This window comes from Pan paniscus, chromosome 6 (assembly GCF_029289425.2).
Source record: "Pan paniscus chromosome 6, NHGRI_mPanPan1-v2.0_pri, whole genome shotgun sequence".
Classification (NCBI taxonomy): domain Eukaryota; kingdom Metazoa; phylum Chordata; class Mammalia; order Primates; family Hominidae; genus Pan; species Pan paniscus.
In genome coordinates this window covers 79,673,708-79,696,346 of record NC_073255.2, presented here as the reverse complement: position 1 = coordinate 79,696,346, position 22,639 = coordinate 79,673,708, and the positions used below count along the sequence as shown (strand labels likewise).

General features: G+C 38.4%; 1 protein-coding gene and 1 pseudogene across 1 annotated transcript in view; one reads left to right on the top strand and one right to left on the bottom strand.

The window, feature by feature from the left end:
- Positions 1–12,671, top strand: part of ZNF680 (zinc finger protein 680) — a 62,411-nt gene extending 49,740 nt beyond the window's left edge. The window contains exon 5 of the transcript XR_004672503.3: positions 12,309–12,671. The gene's annotated coding sequence lies outside the window, so the exon portion shown is untranslated. The remainder of the gene's footprint in view (positions 1–12,308) is intronic.
- On the bottom strand, positions 11,953–12,872 carry LOC134730781 (heterogeneous nuclear ribonucleoproteins C1/C2-like; annotated as a pseudogene).
- Between the last annotated feature and the right edge of the window lie 9,767 nt (positions 12,873–22,639).

The following is a 22,639-nucleotide window of genomic DNA, read 5'->3' as shown; positions in this document are numbered from 1 at the left end:
CTTTTGAATTTTAGTTGATATGTTTACATACAGAATTTTTTTGCAAGATTAATTTTTACAATTTTTTTTACAATTTGCTTAAAGTTTTTGCCTTAAGACTTTTTTTATTTTAGGCAAAACGTACTTTTAAAAAAGATTTTACTAAAAACACATTTTACTGCTTTTGCCTATCTTGCATGTAAATTTTTTTTTAGTAGTTTTAATTATATGTTATAATGATAACTTTCAGCAATTTTTAACTTGAATGTAAAACCTGGTAAATTGTTTTAGTTATGTTCTAGGTGCAGATGAATTTTGACTTTTTTTAGCATAGTTAGGGGCACATACGCTTTTTGGCCTTACTCATTGTGAAGCAGGCAAATAGAACGATTTTTAAAGGCCAAAGGAGCAGTTTACAACCTTAAAACATTTCGCAAATTTAATATTTGGCCAGAATAATTTTGATTACCTATTTACATTTTGAAGACATTTATACTTTATTAATAAGTTTTAAGGCTGATTTTATTTTTTAAAGATTAAAGTTACATAAACTGAAAGGTACCACAGCCTTCATTTAAAAAAAATTGATTTAAGCACTTATTTTTAATTAGAGCTTTTTAAAATAGACATTACACACACAACACATGTATAACCACACAGAAAAAAAAAGATTTAGTAGTTACAAGATTTTTTACTTGCCAGTTTTTAACTGGATTATTGGCCTCTGGGTAAAGCCCTTTAGGAACAAGGCTAGAAATACAGTTTTTATTTACAGGGCTAGGAATACAGTTTTTAGGGATTTTATGAGAAAAATTTTTTTTAAATGAGATTTGTGGTGTTCTTGTTTTTAAGAAGTTTTGGGCCACCAGAAATTATTTTAGGACCTTTTATGAATGGACCAAGAATGGCAAGGCACAGTGGAGAAAAGTCATTTAGTTGACTGAGAAGAAATTTTTTTTTTTTTTTTTTTTTGTTGGAGACGGAGTTTTGCTCTTGTTGCCCAGGCTGGAGTGCAATGGTGCGATCTCGGCTCACTGCAACCTCTGCCTCCCGGGTTCAAACGATTTTCCTGCCTCAGCCTCCTGAGTAGCTGGGACTACAGGCGCACGCCACCAAGCCCAGCTAATTTTTGTATTTTTTTTTTAGTAGAGAAGGGGTTTCACCATCTTGGCCAGGATGATCTCGATCTCTTGACCTTGTGATCCACCTGCCTTGACCTCCCAAAGTGCTGGGATTACAGGCATGAGCCACTGTGCCCAGCCCCTTAAGAAACTTTTTTTAGAAAAGATTTATGAAGAGAAAAACATGAAGCCTTTTAAAATATATTTATAGCTTGGATATTTATTTTTAATAGTGCTTTCTTTTTTTTGGAGACCAAGTCTTGCTCTTGTCTTCTGGGCTGAAGTGCAATGGCGCGATCTTGGCTCACTGCAACCTCCGCCTCCCAGGGTCAAGTGATTCTCCTGCCTCAGCCTCCCGAGTAGCTGGGATTACAGGTGCCCACCACCATGCCTGGCTAATTTTTGTATTTTTAGTAGAGACGGGGTTTCACCATGTTGGCCAGGCTGGTCTCAAACTACTGACCTCAGGTGATCTGCCTGCCTTGGCCTCCCAAAGTGCTGGGATTACAGGCGTGAGCCGCTGTGCCTAGCCAATAATGCTTTTTAAGAATTTTTTTTTTATTAATTAAAACTTCACAGAGAATATAAACAGTAATTTTACCATTTTTTCCCTAGTTTGCACCACTACCTGTTTACAATTATGTTTAGGTTTTTTTAGAGGGTTTTTTTGAAGAAAGTGTCTGGGTTTGGGCAAGGGCAAGGTGTTTTTTTTTGTTTGTTTGTTTTACTAAAGATTTTTTTTAGCAGCAAAGCTTGATATTTGAGGCAGTGATGGCCAGAGACTATTTTTTAGAGGACAACAGTTTTGCAGTACTGTGTGAGGTGTAAACAGTTAAGTTATTTTCCATGGTTAGCCCACTTGCTGTTGAGTCAGACCTTGAGCCTTAGCCAAAACTTTTAGGGCTATTTTCTTTTTTCTTTTGATACATAGAAATTAAATACCTGAGGGCATCAGCCCTCAGTCTTCCCATAGAGACTGTGCTTTAAAAGTTTTTGTGTTTTAGGTTTTGTGTTTTGTGTTTTAGGTTAAAAGTTTTTGTGTTTTAGGTTTTATTTTATTTTTTTGAGACGGTGTCTTGCTCTGTCACCCAGGCTAGAGTGCAGTGGCCCAATCTTGGCTCACTGCAACCTCTGCCTCCTGCGTTTCAGCAATTCTCCTGCCTTAGCCTCCCAAGTAGCTGGGATTACAGGCACCTGCCACAGTGCCTAGGTAATTTTTGTATTTTTAGTAGAGATGGGGTTTCACTGCATTGACCAGGCTGGTCTCGAACTCCTGACCTCATGATCCACCCGCCTTGGCCTCCCAAAGTGCTGGGATTACAGGCATGAGCCACCGTGCCTGGCCTGTGTTTTAGGTTTTTAAGTTAGGAAGTGAGTTTTAGCTGTTTACATTTTTGTTTGTTTGTTTGTTTTTTATGAGGTGATACAAAGGATGAGCTATTTTACCATACCCAGGTATTTATAATTTACAAAAACCTGTAATGCCTTAAAATTCTTTTAGCTCTTTGAGGGTTTTGGGAAAGAGGAAAGAAGGAAATAGGCTTATTTATTTATTTATTTTGCTTCATGCTTTAGTTTTTGTTTTTTGTTTTTTTTTCTTTGAGATGGAGTCTCACTCTGTTGCCTAGGCTGGAGTGCAGTCGCGTGATCTTGGCTCACCACAACTCCACCTCCCAGGTTCAAGCAATTCTCCTGCCTCAGCCTCCCGAGTAGCTGGGACTACAGGCACACACCACCATGCCAGGCTAATTTTTGTATTTTAGTAGAGACAGGGTTTGACTATGTTGGTCAGGCTGGTCTCGAACTCCTGACCTTGTGATCCGCCCGCCTCGGCCTGTCAAAGTGCTGGGATTATAGGCGTGAGCCACCGCGCCTGTCTGCTTTAGTTTTTTTTTTTACAAGACTGGACTTAAGTACCTTACTGAAGTTTGAACTGAGCTTTAGATTTGGATATTTTATATTTTTTACCTGCTAGAAAATTAAAAAGAACCTTAGTGCCTTTTTGAAAGACCCCCTCAGTTGGGGCACAGAGGAGAGTGTTATTTACATACTGCAAAGTTTTAAATTGAGGCTGAGCAAAATTAGATTTTTGGAAACAGCCTGTTTTTGCAACTTTTTTTTTTTTTTTTTAATATTAAGGGCTGCCTGAATAATAAACCTGTTTTTTTTATTGAGTTGGGATACAGGTAGGTGTTTTTACTAAAGCTTTTTTTAGGCTATTTAAAAAGGTGGCGGGGCGGGGGTGTGTTATTTGGTTTTTGATTTAGCAAGGACAGTTTAGAGTTACTAAGAGGTTTGGTTTTGGTTTTTTGCAAGCTTTTTAAAATGCATATTAGAAAGTTTTTTTTTTATTATGTATTTATGGGATCACCAAGACTTTAATTAGGTTTTTAAGGGGCATTGTTTTATTTTAATTGGGAATGGGGATCTTGTTCTACCCTTTTTTCCTTGGGGCTTTTTTGTTGTTGTTGTTTTTTGACTGGCTAGGTCTCCAATTTGTAAGATGGCTGTGCCCTTATGAAAGAGAATATGTCTTTTTTTTTTTTTTTTTTTTTTTTTAGAGTTTTACGGTTAAAGGAGCTTTAGTAATTTAGAATACACTTGAGGGGAGTATAGACTGCAGATGGTCTGTTGCCCATCTAGAACAAGAGGGAGAAACAAAGCTTTCCTTAGTTCCTTTTCTCCCTTTTGTGTGACCCAGGGTGGAGAGCAAGAGAGAAGGGGCATCCTCTTTCTCCTCCTTCTCTCTCTCCTTTGGGTTCAGGCTACCATGATAGGTGCTGCAACATGGATACAAGCATGACCTTTACCCATGTTCCTGGAGAAGCTAGTCGGCAGGATTTAGTTACACTTACCTGCTTAAAATTCTAGCCTTTTGCCCTGCTGGATTTCTAGACCCACTCAGCCCAAAAGGCTCCCAGGGTACCCCAGATGTTGGAAGAAAGTATGTAGTAGTTGGATTTGGGCAAGATTTTTTAATGAAGGGAAGGTTTTAATACTATTTTTGGCTTTCCTTGCTATGGCCCCAGTGAAGAATTAAAAAAGCACAAAGTAAGACTGATTAACTTTTATACATAAAATTTCTGTCTCGTTTGAATGCCAATGTAATTGAATGCAGAACAGATGCCTTAAAAGTGTAAAAATTGAATGGCTGCCTTTCTTTGTTGGGGACAGTATTGAAGCTAAGATTTGTCTTATTAGGATGGCTTCCTCCTGGCTGTTGAAAGTGGAGTTTTTCTGTTTACACGTAGGATGTGGGGCCTGATTACTGATAGACATAAAAGGGAAAAGAATGGAAGATGAGAGGTTTTGGGCAAAGGGCTGACAAGGCTCCCCATGGAGAAAAATTCTATTCCATTATGTGGCACTGCAGGATTAGAAGTGTTAGGTAAAAACTCTGACTCCAAATTCTTTTTAGGCAAAAGTTAGGTTTGGGTTTGGATAGGCTATTATTATAGTATGCCCCCCAGCATAAGAAAATCAACTGTTCAAACTCATTGGACAATGCTGAACTTTTACATGGAGGGAAGAAACAAATGGAGAGGGGGAGGGTATTTACATGAGGTGACCTTCCCCTATACAGTGCCATAAATGTCTATTACTGGGGACAAAACGCCCTTACTAGAAAATTTAGACTGAAATCCCAAAGTCCCCCTATCTCAAGGAATCACAAAAATGGCATTTTTTTTAAGTTACATTCCTAAGACACTGACTAACTCTACCCAACAAGATTATATCTTTAGGTTGCAGAAACATCCATGACATTGTATACAAAGAAGGGATAGGAGGCATAATAGCCACCATAGAAAAGGAAAATGCAATAGGAAAAGACTGGAAGTCCTTGTGCTGACACCCTGACAGGCTGTTGGGGACTAGAGTTAGTCCAAAGGCCTTTAGATAACACTGAGGTATAGCCCAAGCCAGAAAATTTTAGTTGCCCTAGGACCCCCTTTTAATTCCATGTGATGGCTTAGGTCCTCTGTGAAAAGTAGCTAGATTGGAATAGACAAGAAGTCCTAAAAGTGAAAGTAAAGGGTTCAAGTTAAACCACGTTGTAAGTGACTGATTAGTAATTCCCGTCTGTTTCATTTTTAGTCACGTAGCGAGTGTACAGGAAATTTATTAGCTCTCATTTTTTATTCTGTTAGATCATGATTAGTGTTAAGCCTGAAAACAAGCTGGCCACATCAGTAGTTCGTAACCCATGTTAATTCTAATCAGTCAATCTGGGGCTATAATAGTAGTTAAATGTTTTTAATACTATCCTTGGCAGATTCACATACAGCATAAATATAAATATTATGGTAACATTTCTCATTGAGTACTGTTCTTTAGCACTCCAGTAAATTTAAATGTAGTTTAAAAATACATATTCATGCTTGAACCCAGGAGGCGGAGTTTGCAGTGAGCTGAGATTGCATGACTGCACTCCAGCCTGGGCAACAGAGCAAGACTCTGTCTCAAAAAAAAAAAAAAAAAGTATGTGTATATATATATATATATACACATTTTTAAATATATATATATTCAAATAACTTGTTTCTCTAACAAGTGAAGGAAATAATTTACTTAGACATTTAGAGAGAATTTTACTCAAAACAGTAGCTTTAGAGCCTTTTAAAGTATTTTATTATTTTGAACATTAAAAATCAAGAAAATTTATTCTTGAGTGTTGGGTTCATACTTTTCATAACATTAAAAGTTTACTAACCTACATCACTAAATTAGCAAACCAGTCGAAATAAAAAAAAAATATGTGTGTGTGTGTGTGTGTTTCCTGGAATTTTAAGATGAAAACACGTTTTTCTCTGGCCCAGTTCTTAAAGTTTATTGCTCTCTTTTTTTCTAAGAAAAGTATTAATAGTATTTTTAAATGGCAAATCAGAGTTGTATACATTTATGGGGTACAATGTGATATTTTAATATACCTATATAATATGGATGGCTCACGCCTGTAATCCCAGCTACTCGGGAGGCTGAGGCAGGAGAATCACGTGAACCCGGGAGACAGAGGTTGCGGTGAGCCATTGCACTCCAGCCTGGGTGACAAGAGCGAAACTCCGTCTCAAAAAAAAAAAAATAGAATAATTAAGTTGAGTTGAATAACATATGTATATCAACTCACCTATCCTTTGTGGTGAGACATTTGAAATTTACTCTGTTATTTTGAAATACACAATATATTGTTGTTTATGATACACAATATATTATTGTTTACTATAGTCCCTGCTGTGCGATAGATCTCAAAACCTATTTACCCTATTTGAAACTTTGTACCCTTTGATGAACAACTCTCTATTTCCTTCCAACCACCCCCAGTCTCTGGTAACCATTACTCCACTTCCTACTTTTTTGAGTTAAACTTTATTAAATTCTACATATAAACGAGATTATGCACTATTTGTCTTTCTGTGTCTGGCTTATTTCATCTAGCATAGTGTCTTCTAAATTTATCTTGTTTCAAATAATGGGATTTACCCTTTCTTGACGCTGAATAGTATTTCATTGTTTATACCACATTTTTAAAAGAATTAATATAAATATATATTTGTCTATTGGTTGAAAAAGTCATGTCTTAGGGAAAAATATTTCTGTGTTAAAGCATGTATTAATGTAATTCAGCATATAATTATCTTATTAAAATTACCTAATTTCTACTGAGTACTGACCATAACACTATATATGTGTTAATAAATTTAATTCTCACAGTAACTTAATAACATAGGTATCATTATTACCCTCATTTTACCAGAGGAAGAAACAGAGCTACTGAGAGAAATGACTTGCTCACAATAGCAGAGCCAATATTAAACCACAGGCAACTTTGTCTGCACAGAGGTAACACTCTTGAGTACAACAATAAAAAACTTCAAACAGAAAATAATTATTTTAAACTCATTTTAAATAAAAAATTTTTAGAAATTGAATAATTGGATACATTTGCATTGTTATATCTGTGCATGAATGTATAAAATGGTATATTAAAGAGAAATAATTTAAGCCAGAAAAAAAATTAGTTAATATTTGTTGTGAATAAAATTGGAAAGTAATTATTATTTGCAGGTATTATCTTTGTTTACTTAGATAACAAAAGAAACTAAAAGACTAGGCTGGGTGTGGTGGCTCACGCCTGTAATCCCAGCACTTTGGGAGGCCGAGGCAGGTGGATTACAAGGTCAGGAGATCGAGACCATCCTGGCTAACACGGTGAAACCCTGTCTCTACTAAAAATACGAAAAATAGCTGGGCACCTGTAGTCCCAGCTACTGGGGAGGCCGAGGCAGGAGAATGGCGTGAACCCGGGAGGCGGAGCTTGCAGTAGCCGAGATGGCGCCGGCGCCACTGCACTCAAGCCTGGGCAACAGAGCGAGACTCCGTCTCAAAAAAAAAAAAAAAAAAAAAAATCTAAAAGACTATTTTAAAAGTCTATTCAGGTGGGTGGGCAAAATTCTAACATGATCCTCAAGATTCCAAGCCTGTTTCACACCTGCTGTGTAATCCTTTCCTCTTGAGTGTAAAAAAACTGTAACTGTGGTGTGAAATTACTCATAAAATTAGGTCACTAATGTGTTGCCTTTGTGGCCATCAAAAGGGAGATTATCCTGATTGGGCTAAACTGAATCAGAGGTGCTTTTAAGAGAAAGGGACACAAAAACACTTCAGCTGGCCTGGAAGTAAGTGATTTCTACGTGGGCCATGCTGTAAGCTGCTTATGGTGGCCACATGGCAGGAAATATATTTGTATATTGTCATCATTCCTGCCTCCCACATGGTGCTTCCAGTAGAGAGGACAGAAGGATCTCATGGCAGAGGAAAAAAAAAAAGGAGTCTAATTTATGCAAAAAGAAAAAAAATCACCTCTCATCTGAGATAGCCTAAGATAAACAGAGGAGACAACACTGATGACGTCAATGGGAGGAAGAAACAACCTGGATGAAAGGGTCACTGGCACTATGGAATGACATTTAGCCGTAGTGAATGATCAGCCTCTGGAGCATCAATAGCCTACCAACAAGGGATCTCATTCTTACTATAATTAAATCAGCATGTCTGCACCATTCTGGTAGCCCAGTTTTACACTACTCATTACAAAAATACCATGGAGACTAGTGTGTACCCTCCTAGAATTGAACTTATTATGAAAAAGCATACCTAATTATTTGTTTTTACAATTGAAATACCTTGAAGACATAATAAATTTATTAATAATTGACATCTAATTACAGAGGGTTTTACTATACTGTAATACAATATTGAGCTTTAAACAGTATGATTATGTCTAGAATGCATGGAGTTATATATGTAGTTTTTCTTAGTTTAACATGATAAAAGTAACAATTAGATGAAACATTTGAAGTAGAATAAAATTAATCAAAACCACATTTTTTCAATGGCTTGGCATAATTGCCATGCTTTTTTGAAATGGCCTGATTACTAACACGGAGCAAAGACATGATTTTGGCTTTGCTCGATCATTATGTTCTTGACCTTTTAAAATCTAAAATTCTGGCTAAAGGATTTTCAAAGGGAGTATTATTTAGATGGCTCCCTCGGGTTTCCAAGGCAATACAAGAATTTTGATAGGCAGAAAAATGCATGCTACATAACACATTGCTCTTATCTGATTTGCCTTAACACTGAAAGATTGAAGATTGCAAATCTAGTCTCTCAATTTAGAGTAAATTGACAAAAAATTTATTTCCCAGCCACACAAATCATCATATAAAACTAATGGGTAAAAGATGCCATTAGCTGCCAAAAACTTGTATGACTAGATTCAGGAAGCATCTGGACATGCAAATAACAGCCGATTAAATTAAGACCCTAATAGGTGCATGTGGAAAGCATTTATGTGCAATGTGGTGTACTTCCTCTTGGCACCTTTTTCTGTGTCTTTGCAGAGATACCAGTTTTTTCTGAGTGACTCAGGGTGAATACTGGGCACTGAGAATGCTGTATTCAGAGTCATTACTGTGAACATGGTTAACACATTTCTTCCATATTATAAAAAGTATGAATCTTACTCTGCCTCACAAAGGCTTTTAGTAAAAGATTGTTTATAGTACTCAATTTGGATTCATGGCAAATTTTCACATTCCAGATAAATCAGAAACAGTTAAACGTAAACCAAATTCCATAAAACATATGAATGAGATAAAATCTTCTTAGCTAAAAAATTGTATATTATCAATAAATTTAGGGAAAAATAGAAAACCAGTACTTTAAGCCAAATAACAGTGTTTGGCACGTGAATACCACCCAAACAAGTGCTCTTCATCATCATCGTTAAATAGCGATAGCAGCACGTTCTTTCCTGGCACCAGCTAGCCTGTTTTCCACTGATATAAACGGAAGAAGGCATTGAAATAGTGAAAGAGGGTAATATAAATGGAATAATTATATAAAATGCAACTTTTAATAAAAAGCATTTGGTATTGCATAACTATAGATGAGACTATTAGTATGAGGTCATAATAGTATTCTATTGACAGAATAACTTCACAATATTCTTATTTAAAATAATATTTTTGTGCTGTATATTTGCTATCTTTTGGCCAAATATTACCCGAGCTCAATAGAAATAAAAGTAATATTTTACCACAAGCACTTTATTATTGATGCATATACTTATTTTGTTTAAAATATGTTAGCTTTTTAAAGAAGATTTATAATTTTTTTAGTGTGTTTTTATTGCTAGGAAGTGGCTGTCCTGCCAGGAAACTGCTATTCTCAGCTCTACCCACATTGACTAGTAGTGAGTGGAAGTGATGTGTGGATAAGACGCAAATATGTCTTCTCTGCATCTTGTTTTCATCCATTGGCTAAAGAAAAAGGAGGATGCAGATAGAAAATGAAAGAAGATACAATCCCTGAAAGATTAAGTCTTCTTAAGCAGACAAAAGACTCACAGATGGCCAGGTGCAGTGGCTCACGCCTGTAATCCCAGCACTTTGCAAGGCAAGGTAGGCGGATCGCCTGAGGTCGGGAGTTCGAGACCAGCCTGACCAACATGGTGAAACCCCATCTCTCCTAAAAATACAAAAATTAGCTGGGTGTGGTAGCGTGTGCCTATAATCCCAGCTACTCAGGAGGCTGAGGCAGGAGAATCGCTTGAACCCAGGAGGCAGAGGTTACAGTGAGCCGAGATCGCGCTGTTGCACTCCAGCCTGGGTGACAGGTGAAACTCCTTCTCAAAAAAAAAAAAAAAAAAAAAAGCCTTCCAGTTGATTTCTTAGGTAATAGCAGAATCTGTTTTTTCTGTAGCTTAAGAATTCTTGATTTACCACTTTTAGAGGTACTGAACAAAACTGTATATGTGTGCTGAAATATGGATTTATTTATAAGCTCATTAGAGACTAAGTCATGGCAACACATTATAGTTCATTATTTTTGTCTAAATTCTTGTTGAGCCGCATCCATCTATATATAATACTAAGTTGCTAACAGCTTCTTTATACTAAGCCACAACTCATTTTACCTGGTGGTTTCATTTGAAATGTATGAGCCGTATTATGTAACATTCAAATAAGTAATAATTTAATTCAACGACTATGGAAAGAAGAGTCATACAGGCACACTGATAGTGAATTGGAATCTGGCACCTGACACTGATTAACAGGTTGAGCAGATTCAACTAGACCTAGTGCCACTGCACTCCAGCCTGGGAGACAGAGCGAGACTCCATCTCAAAAAAAAAAAAGTTCACAGACGATGGGGATGTGAGCAAAAACTATATTATTCTAAGCATGTGAAATTTTAGTGTACAACCTGCATTGCCTTAACAGATATATTATTCGGTTTTGATTCTTCAGGATATGATTCAATCCTCTGGTGAATCAAAACTGAGAGGAGAATAACTTATGTGTTAAGGTGGGAAATGTAGGGAAGACACTGTTTTTTTCCTCCAAATTTCTGGTTTAATAAAGACTTGTTTATTTTGAGAAAAATAGGTCCCAAACATCAGGCTGTTAACAAAATAACCCACAGTATCAACCTTAAAAAGCAAATCTTAACACTATAACACTCTTTTTCTAGAGGATGCATTTAACATGGCAACTCATTCACAAAAATACGTTGTTATATTTGTGTTGAACTGCCCCACAAATCACACCTATGTGGGGGTGTAACACACATACTTCTAACTCAGCTGCTTTTAGGAGCTATGCAACTAAATGAGATTTTAGGGAGGCGACTACTGAAACTATGTATGAATAAAAAAACTGTACTTTCTGCACAATGAGAGAATTTTGGAGACGGTTGATAAAAACCGTATATCCGGCCGGGCACGGTGGCTCATGCCTGTAATCTAAGCACTTTGAGAGGCCGAGGCGGGTGGATCACGAGGTCAGAAGTTCAAGACCAGCCTGGCCAACATGGTGAAACACCGTCTCTACTTAAAATACAAAAATAAATAAAATTACCCGGGCGTGGTGGCACGCGCCTGCAATCCTAGCTACTCCGGAGGCTGAGGCAGGAGAATTACTTAATCCGGGAAGTGGAGGTTGCAGTGAAGCAAGATTGCACCACTGCACTCCAGCCTGGGCAACAGAGCAAGACTCCATCTCAGAAAAAAAAAAAAAAAAAAAAGAAATACATCCTTTTTATTGTTAAGTCATAAAGAGGTTTCAAAATTAAAAGCAAAAACTACAGGGTAAGACTTAACAAAACTACTAGGAGTGTCAAAGGAGGTGAAATGGGACCTAGGTGCAGGGCAATATGAATTAACATGGGAAAGACAAGGACAATGAGCATGTGCTGAAGATACTAGAGAAGAAGGTAAAAAAAATGTGATCTTAGAGAAGCACCTAGGTAAACAAATATTGGGATAAGATTTCTAACCCCCACTATGTGCTTAACAGTCATTTTTGCCATTGGCGCTGTCTCTGTCATCCTCTCCTTCCTCAGCCTCTTTTTCATCCTTGGTCAGCTCCAGCTGGCCATCCCCCACCTTCATTATCATCATCATCCAGTAGATCCCCCTCCTCAGCAGAGTCATCTGCGCCCCCCTCAGACTTCACATTAATCTCATTTTTCTTCACTGAGCTCCTGCTCTGTTCCTCTTCTCACTTACCATTCTTCATCTCTACTGCTTGTTTGCTCTGTTCCTTTTAAATTTTTCCAGGTTTTCCAGGGTTGAATCCACCTTTTGTTTTATCTGGGTCAGTTCCTTCTTAATGGCCTAAAGGTCATCTCCTTTCAACTTTCCAGACTTGGAAGATCCCTGCTGTCCACTCTTAGAATTGAAGCCACTTTTGCCCCTTCATGAGGTGTTTTCTGAAACATGCTGACGTTTCGAGGGCACTACAGCCTAAGCAATAGGAGGAGGAGGATGAGGAGGAGGAGGAGGAAAATGTGCGGGGCAACTGTACATCCTTTCACAATAATCCCGTTGAAAGTCATAGTCCAAGTCAAGAGAGGAGCTGAATAGAGGCGATGGAGAAGGGTGTTCTGTTACTGACCCATACATCGCTGCAGATCATTTCACACCTGCTTTTCCTCCGTTCACTTTTGGCTCTGCAGCCAGGTTAATATCTAAAACCTGGCCAGCAATTATTCTGCCCTTCTCTCTTCTACAGCAGCCGGGGCATTTCTCTCATTCACCTGTTGAACAAAGGCAAAGCCCTTATGAACCGAGCAACCCACAATTTTGCTGCACATCGAAAAGATTGCCTCCACATCACACTTCTTGACCACAAGAGTGTTGAGATTTCCAGTGAACACATGGGAGTTCATGGAGCGAGGATCTGTTCTGTTGGTAACATTGCTGGCCATTGTGTTTGATAAGGTTTCCACAAAGCCAAAAACAGGAGGAAGGAGGGAGAAGAGATTCGATTCTGAGTCTCCTACTCCCAGGTTCTACGTGGAGAAGCCAACTGCTGCTCGAGGTCGGCAACGTGGCCACAACCGCTCAGTCTTCGTCTCTTCACAAAATCAGCCCCATTACTTCTGACCAACATCTCCTCCACTCCCAGCCCCAGACAATCATCATTCTACTCTATGCTTCTATGAGTTTAAACCTTTTCATACTCTACATAGAAATGATATTATGAAAGTTTTTTTCTGTGCCGTCTTATTTAGCATCATGTCCTCCAGTTTCATCAATGTTGTTGCAAATAACAAGAGTTCCTTTTTTTTCCCCATAGGGCTGAGTAGCATTCCATTGTGTAAATATATCACATTTTCTTTATTTATTAACCTGTTGATGGACACTTAGGTTGCTTCCATACCTTAGATATTGTGAGTAATCCATTTCCTTCCTTTTCTCTCATTTGTTTTTATATCTTTTTTCCTTTTTTTATATCCAGGAGTATTTTATTTTTAAAATATAAATTATGAATGTTAAATGCCTTCATTTGAGCTTCATTTGGGTCATTAGCTGTGTTCCCAGGGGAAATTATTTTACATCCTTGGTATAAGAATTAAAGAGAAGAGAAACACGAAGGGTGGCTTGACAGTCAACAGGGACAGGTTTATTTTGAATAAACCTAGGGGGGCAGCTGGCCGAGTTAGGTCAGAGCCACACTCTTTTACAGACTAAAAATTTTTAAGGATTCAGGGTGGGAGAGTTTATCGGAGGCTTGGACTGCTTCTGTGTCTCTTCGTTGTGCTTATCTGGGAGGGAGAGTTGTGTGTCTGTTCCCATACATCTTTCTGCAGCTGCAGGCACAGCCCCCCAGTCTGCTTTTAGCTTCCCAATCTTAGTGCACCCGAAGGGAAAAGAATGTGCCTATTAAGGCCCACTGTTTTACTGGGGCCCATTGTATGAGGGTGAAGATTGGCAGTTACTCAAGAGACTTTCCTTCCACCTCCCTCTGTGCCCGAGCTGGCTGTTTTTTGTTTGTTTTGTTTTTTTGAGACGGAGTCTCGCTGTGTCACCCAGGCTGGAGTGCAATGGCGTGGTCTCCGCTCACTGCAACCTCCACCTCCTTGGTTCAAGCAATTCCCCTGCCTCAGCCTCCCGAGCAGGCACGCGCACCACACCTGGTTAATTTTTTGTGTTTTTGGTAGAGATGGGGTTTCGCTATGATGGCCAGGCTGGTCTCGAACTCCTGACCTCGTGATCTGCCCGCTTCGGCCTCCCAAAATGTTGGGATTACAGGCGTGAGCCACCGTGCCCACCTGAGCTGTCTTACCTGTATTTTACTGTCTGCTCTTTCTGGATGCTTGTAATTAGAAGAGAAGTGATTTCCTTGAAATGCATGAGGCTAGAAAGGGAGCTAGAACTTAAAGTGGCAGTGTTTGTCTGAGTTGATGGTGCTCCTGCTCTATCACTTGGAGCTTCAATCTTCATTATTAATAAAAAATACTATTTCCCCCAGGGCTGTTTTAATTCATACATGGTAGCTGTAAGTATTTTTCACTGAAAGCCTTGTCTGAATATAGTACAGTAAATATTTAAAAATAAGAACAAAATCATTTATATTTCAAAGATCCTTTATTATAGTTTAGTGGGTATATTTTGTTATATTTAATGTATTTATTCTTTCCAAAAAATGCCGAAATAAAAATGTTATTATTTTTTCTGGAATAACAGACTAAGAGTTTCTACATTGTGACTTTGCTAATTTTTGCATATGGTGTTAACTGCTACCTTTGAATTTAGGTTGAATTTTAAACCCACTTGTTTACTTTGTGTAATATTTGTTTCTTTTGGGGAATCAAATATATTAGATATGGACTGTTTGGGGTAACCTAATTTCTGGGCTTAATTTCTGCTTTCTTTCTGTTATTAAATCTGGAATTTTAGAAATTACTAGGATTCAAATAAAGTTGGTTTGGAATCCAGCAACAGAAAATCCCAGAAAAAAGTGAAGGACACAGCTACTGGATAGTGCCTTTCAGTGAGATATATACATGCAACAGAGTTCAGTGAAATTTATAAAATTATTGCAAGTTTGTTGAATTTAGAAACTAATTGCCTACAATATATTAGGCACTTAGTTTGTCTGTGGCATCCTTAGCTTGAGAAAGCTGACATTACTGAAAAGAATATTGCTACTGTAATAAACTTTGGAACAAATATTTATGTGCTAGTAAACATTTGCCTTACTTCTTAAATACATGTCATTCTGGCTCAGTCCTTTTGGCACAACTGTTTATAATTCCAGAGACTTTCACCAATGTTCATTTTATGTTTATTTTTACATAGTAAACTTCACAGTTGGCATCATTATACTGGGATGCCCCAGGCAATTCCTGAGCCTCAGAGCTGACCATCCTACCTCATCCTTATTTCACGTGCTCTGTTGTTGTATTTCTCTCACTCCATATTTGAGCCTTAATGAGGCCTCAGTTTGGAGAAACCAGGGAATGGGTTGCTATATATGTTGGGTTGAGAATCAGGATCCTCTTGAGGATAAAGACTGACATTTATTACTCATAGTACAAAGTAGAATTTTTAAGATGCAGACATGTTGTTTTTGTTTTTTTGAGGCGGAGTCTTGCTCTGTCGCCCACGCTGGAGTGCATTGGCATGATCTCGGCTCACTGCAGCCTTTGCCTCCTGGGTTCCAGCGATTCTCCTGCCTCAGTCTCCCGAGTAGACTAGCTGGGATTACAGGCGCGCACCACCATGCCTGGCTAATTTTTGTATTTTTTTTTTTTTTAGTAGAGACAGGTTTTCACCATGTTAGCCAGGCTGTTCTTGATCTCCTGACCTCAGGTGATCCGCCCACCTCGGCCTCCCAAAGTGCTGATATTATAGGCGTGAGCCACCGCGCCCTGCCAACATGTTTTATTCAAATTAAATACAGATGATTTTATCAGTATGCCCATATGGTAAAAATAACTGTATCAAGTCCATCAAATGTTCTGCTTTAGACTCTCCCAATGCAAAGATCAATATGTATGAATTGGATGTTAGTTTTGTTTTGTTTTTTAGTGTAGGCTATTGTTTTTAAGATTTTTTTTTCTACTTTATGCTGATGTTAAGCTACACAAAGCTTACCAAAAGATTTATTTTATCATATTTATTTTTTACCCAAAGTTACAACACTTAAATATTTAAAGTGACATTCTGGATTCCCATTTTCCAGGTGATGTAGTTTGCATTTATTAGTACTACCTTTCAGTTTTTCCTTATGTGGTGCAAGATTATAAAAATGCCTTCCAGCTGATTTCTTAGGTAACAGCAGAATCTGTTTTCTCAGACAGTAGCATAAGAATTGTTGATTTACCACCTTTAGAGGTATTGAACACACTGGATAAATGTGGTGAAATCTGGATTTATCTATAAACTCATTAGAGGCTGACTCATGGCAACACATGTTATAGTTCAATATTTTTGTTTAAATCGTTGAGCCACATCCATCTATATATGTAACACTAAGATTGTAACAGCTCCTTTACACTAAGCCCGAATTCATTTTACCTGGTGATTTGATTTGAAATGTATGAGCTGTATTATATAACTTTCAAATAAGTAATACAAATTCAAAGAATATGGAAAGAAGAGTCATACAGGCACACTGACAGTGAATTGTAATCTGGCAGGTGACAATGATTAACAGGTTGTGCGGATTCAACTAGACCTAAATCCCTGAAACAATATTAAAAGACAGAATTTTTAAATTAAAAACATTGACAATATAATAGGCCTATAATATTTAAAAAAATGTTTACCCATCATCAGTTGATATTAAGTTAAACTAGAAAATTTGGAACACACTATACAAAAAAAATGAAATAAGTCAACTATCCCCAGGCTTACTCTGATCAAAATAAGACTTCGGCATATTTGAAAACACCAAATTATTATGAAAAATATTCATTTTGAACAGATCTTTTATATATATTACTTCTAAATAAACCTAATACTAATAGGTTTGATTTATGAAATATTTGTTTATGTCTATCGCTGTAGTTAAAAATTGAGATATTATATAAACATAGTTTAAATAATTTTGATTAAAATATTTGGTGTTTTAATTGAGTACCAGTATTCATACAGTATGGCAAATTCAGGCTTATTGTATAAAATGGCAAAATAGTATTTTACTTTTTGTAAAATGCAATATGGTATTTTACATTTTTTGACTATTTTGGCATTTTATAAAATAAGCCTACATTTTTGGAGACATTTTTAAAGAAGCCAATCTTTTCTAAAATAAAATTAATACATCAAAAACTAGAGACATAAATGTCATATACATCGTTTACTGAATCCTACAGTAATCTGTAAAGTTTGTTTGTGTACATCAATGTTAGATTACCTAAAACATAATAAAGTTTCTATTTTACGTTATATTTAATATACAAAAGTCCAAAATATATCCAGACAGACAAAAATTGTGGCTGCCACTTTAAAAAACAATGTTTGTCTGGCCATGGTGGCTCATGCCTGTAAGCCCAGCACTTTGGAAGGCCGAGGCAGGCGGATCACTTGAGGTCAGTAGTTTGAGACCAGCCTGGCCAACATGATGAAACCCTGTGTCTACTAAAAGTACAAAAATTAGCTGGGAGTGGTGGCAAGCACCAGTAATCCCACCTACTCGGAAGGCTGAGGCAGGAGAATCGCTTGAACCCGAGAGGCGAGGTTGCAGTGAGCCGAGATCGCATCACTGCAGTCCAGCCAGGGCAATAGGGCAACAACTCCATCCCAAATTAAATTAAATTAAAAAAAAACAAAGGTTTTAGCACGATAAAGAACGTTAAAATGTAAACTAAACTATGACAGTTTAGATTATGATGAATGACTTTTTATTTGCACTTATGTTAAGAATCACCTTTATTTATTTTTTTGAAACACACAGGAAATGCTGTGGTGGTAACTTGCTGGGTGATGACTGGGATGGTATTTACTATCCTAGGGATGGTGGGGTCCAGTGGACCAGAATCCTCAGCACCTGACCATGTTCACTGCTGTCCTTTCTCTCCCTAAGATTCGTTTCTCAGACTCCATCATCAACTCTGTTTCTATCGTGGCGTGAACGGTTTTTCGCTGCTTTAGCATCTAACTTTGATTTCTGCTAATTTTCGTTGATAGTTTGTTTTTCTTGTCCATCTCTGGTGCTGGCTTTGCTGTTCCACTTTGAGGAGTTCCGGCAGCTTCACCCTCAGCTACTCCAACATTCCATCCCTTTGGCTCAAACTCTTGCAGTTTCTTTCGGTTCTTCTGTTCCTGGCGTCTGAGATTTGTCAGCAGAGCCTGTTTTTCAGGGAACATGGATACCACCTCCTCCCTCCTGCGGGGTGGCTCCTGCACGTCTAGTGGGCGCTAGTCCCAGCCGCGGCCCAGCCAAGCACAGCGGGAACGGCAGCAGCAGCCGGAGTGCCAGCCCCCGGGGTCGCCCAGGCCAGGGACGCCACGGCTCTAACCCTGGGTCGAGGCCCAGATCGGTGCACAGAAAGCCGATGTCAAGTGGAGCATTTCCCACAGCTGGGCGAGCCCTCCTCAGCCTGCGGAGCCAGTTCCTGCCACCAGCTTCATGCTGCCACTGCCCCCTTTCATTAGAGGGACGCACAGGAAGGCACAGGGGCACAGAGACATCGTGGAAGTGTCCAGGGGAAGGAGGAGGGGCGGGGCCCGTCAGTCTCAGGCCCAGGGCATTGCGGCGCGCCTCAGGCCTGAGCAAACATCAGCCACTGTCACCGCGGGGAGGACAGAGGGGCCCAGGCTCCCCCAGCCAGCCTTCCTACTGTGCCAGGAGAGGAGACAACTTTCCTAAAAAGCAGCACAGGGTAGAACCTGCAGATCTGACCCAATTAAGTTTTCGTCCTTTTTAACTCTTTTCTCTTGTTTTGCCTTTTCCTTTCAAATTATGCTCACCTGAAGTCAGATTTCATGTTCCATCTTCATGTGGCAATTTACATGTAATCATAATGGTCACAACTTTAAAAACTTTTTTTGTTTTTTTAATTTGGAGACGGAGTCTCACACTGTCGCCCAGCCTGGTGTACAGTGTCGCGATCTCAGCTCACTGCAACCTCCGACTCCCGGGTTCAAGCAATTCTCAGGCTTCAGCCTCCTGAGTAGCTGGGATTACAGGCATGCGCCACCACGCCCGGCTAATTTTTGTATTTTTAGTAGAGATGGGGTTTTGCCATGTTGTTCAGGCTGGTCTCAAATTCCTGGCCTCAAGTGAGCCGCCCAGCTTGGCCTCCCAAAGTGCTAGGATTACAGAAAAATTTTAATTTATTTTACCCAACAGTGCTGGGTTAACTTTAAACTTTTAATAGTGCTTTCTGAATGCTACAGTTTATTACCTTTTATTTGATTCTATTAACTAAGCTATAGTAACTAATAATAAAGTCTCAATTTGCATACCTTGACAGTTTACAAAGGGCATGTATTTATTCATTTAACCAATAAATGTGTGTTGAGCATACACAATGTGCCATACTTTTTGCTAGGCTTAGGAAATAAAATGAAGAAAAGAAAGTATTGGTCTCTACTCTCATAAAACTTTCAGTCTGGCTTCATGAAACTCTCACACACTCCTGAGAAGTGGATACCTCTGAAGTCTCTTATTAACCTCCTACCCAAAGTAACCACCATCTGAATTTTGTGTTATTCTTTAATTTATGCAATTTTATCTATAAACCATATACATTTTAGTGTTGCCTGTTTTTTGCGTTTATATAAATTTTACCATTTTATATCTGGGACTTGCTTTTTTATTTATAATTTTTTTATTATTTCATGTTGCTTAGCATAGCTGTAGTTGTCCATTTTCACTGCTGCATAGTGTAAATATACATCAATTTATAAATCAATCTTATTGCCAGTGGATATTTGTGAATTCCAATTACTCCATATTTTTACCAACTTAGAATTACTAGACATAATTTTTGACAAAATGGTGAATTAGAAAAGTGTATCATTTATAGTTTTAATTAGCATTTTCATAGTTACTAATGAAGTTGGAATTTTTCATGTTTATTGATCTAATAAGATCTAAGACTTTCCATCTCTCCTATATTTAATGTCTTTTTCTTATTTATTCATAATAGTCTAATAAATAATAGTTATATATATATATATATATATATATATAAACTTTTTTTTTTTTTGAGATGAAGTTTCTCTCCTGTTGCCCAGGCTGGAGTGCAATGGTGTGATCTTGGCTCACTGCAACCTCAGCCTCCTGGGTTCAAGTGATTCTTCTGCCTCAGCCTCCCAAGTAGCTGGGATTACAGACACGCACCACCACACCTGGCTAATTTTTTTGTATTTTTAGTAGAGATGGGGTTTCAACATGTTGGCCAGCTGGTCTTGAACTCCTGATTTCAGGTGATCCACTCGCCTCAGCCTCCCAAAGTGCTGGGATTACAGGTGTAAGCCACAGCGCCGGTCTGTAATATATATATTTTTAAATATCAATCTTTTGTAGTATGTCTTTTAAAAACATTTTCTCCCAATTTTGCTTTGCCTTTGCATTATCTGTAGTAAAACATGTTTTTATACATTATTAATAATCAAAAGTTTAAAATTGATAGTCTAATTTATAAATATTTTTATGCATTATTTTTATCTTGTGCCATGTTTAGAAAATTTTTACCCCAGTTATAATATTTTCCTGTATTTTCTCCTAAAAGTTTTAATTTCTTAATCTATGTGAACAAGTTTTTTGTGTGAGTTGCTTTTCAGGTATCCAATCTACCTAGGTAGAACCAATTGTTTAGGTACTAGTTTATTGACTAATTCTTCTTTGCAAGTATAATTGTATATCTCATTTCTCATTTTAATCTGTTGACTGGAACCACAGATGCAATAGTTAACAAAAATGTTTACAGCAGCATCATTATCATGTTTATGACATTAAAAAGCAAGCTTTTAATAGTTTATTATGTGTATTTGCTGTAGTTTATTTTAGATACCTTGTATATTTACAATATAAAATAACATCTTTTATTTCTAGTTTGCTGGAAGGCTTTTACCGAGCTCTTTTCTGTGCCTATTTTATATACACGTATAGATTTTAGTGTTCAACTTATCCTGTACTCCTGAGATAATCTTAGTCATGGTTTTACTTATTTTATACAGAATGTGAAAGGAAATTAAATTTTGGGACCCCAAACTCATTTAGTTGAAGGGAAATGTCAAGCTGGAAACTGGGTCTCACAAATCTGTCTCCCCCTTTTGGTTCCTAAATAAGATGGTTACAAGATGAAAGGCTACACACCTCCCCCATATTTTGCACACAAGAAAATTCCTGGTGAGATGTTAAAACTTCACCATGGCAATGCAACTTGATAGCTTATCTTTACAGGTGCAGTCACCCTGGCCCGCCGGACACAAATGCATATCTGATTTTTTTCCTACCCCATTTTGTCTGTTATGTAAAATGCAGATTCCCCACATTTTTCTTCTGCCCCCTTTTATGTAAAAACTGTGTGCTTCTCAATATCCCACCCTTTCCCCTTTAAATTTGGAGCCCTCAAAATCATCTTCAGAAAAAGGCATAGACCTGTCTCCTGGGTGTGTCCTTAACTTTGGCAAATAAATTTCCTAAAATGACTGAGATGTGTCTCGTTGTTTACTTCGACTGACATCTGGTAACCACAGAGGGATCCTGACTGAAAGTGACTTACCTGGCTTGTGGCAGTTCACCTTTCAGTGCTTGGTACCGGCTTGGGCACCTTATGGCCTGAACCGACAGGAAATTTACGGAAGTCTGGGACCCCTTTTCTCCAGGGATCCCTGATTTTCCGCGTTTTTCAGCTGGGGGTCGGAGGTTTATTTGCTGTTAAAAAGACTCTTTTGCTTCTGCGTCGGCAGAGAGTCTTCTCCAGCATGGGCCCCATCAGTAGGTAAGAAACTGGTTTGGGATTCTGCCTTGCAAATTCTTCTCTTTCCTTTTTTTTTTTTTTGTTGTTGTTGTTGTTCTTGTTTTTGAGACTGAGTCTCACTCTATTGCCCAGGCTTGAGTGCAGTGGGGCAATCTGGGCTCACTGCAATCTCCGCCTCCCAGGTTCAAGAGATTCTCCTGCCTCAACCCCCCCAGTAGCTGGAATTACAGGTGCATGCCATCACGCCTGGCTAATTTTTCTTTTTTTTTTTTGAGACGGAGTCTCGCTCTGTTGCCCAGCCTGGAGTGCAGTGGTGCAATCTTGGCTAACTGCAACCTCCGCCTCCCAGGTTCAAGCAATTCTCCTGCTTCAGCCTCCCGAGTAGCTGGGATTACAGGCGCACAACACCATGCCCGGATAATTTTTGTATTTTTTTTTAGTAGAGACAGGTTTCACCATGTTGGTCAAGCTGGTCTCAAACGCCCGACCCTGTGATCTGCCCGCCTCAGCCTCTCAAAGTGCTGGGATTACAGGCGTAAGCCACTGCACCCGGCCTAATTTTTGTATTTTTAGTAGAGATGGGGTTTCACCATGTTGACCAGGATGGTCTCAATCTCTTGACCTCGTAATCTGCCCACCTCAGCCTCCCAAACTGCTGGGATTACAGTCATGAGCCACCACACCCACGTGCAAATTCTTTTAAATGACTGAAATAGCATAATAGCATTAACTAGCTGTTGTTAATTTCCTGCCTACACTTAGAGCACTCAGAAACTGTATATTTTGTGTGATTGTTGTTATGCTTAACG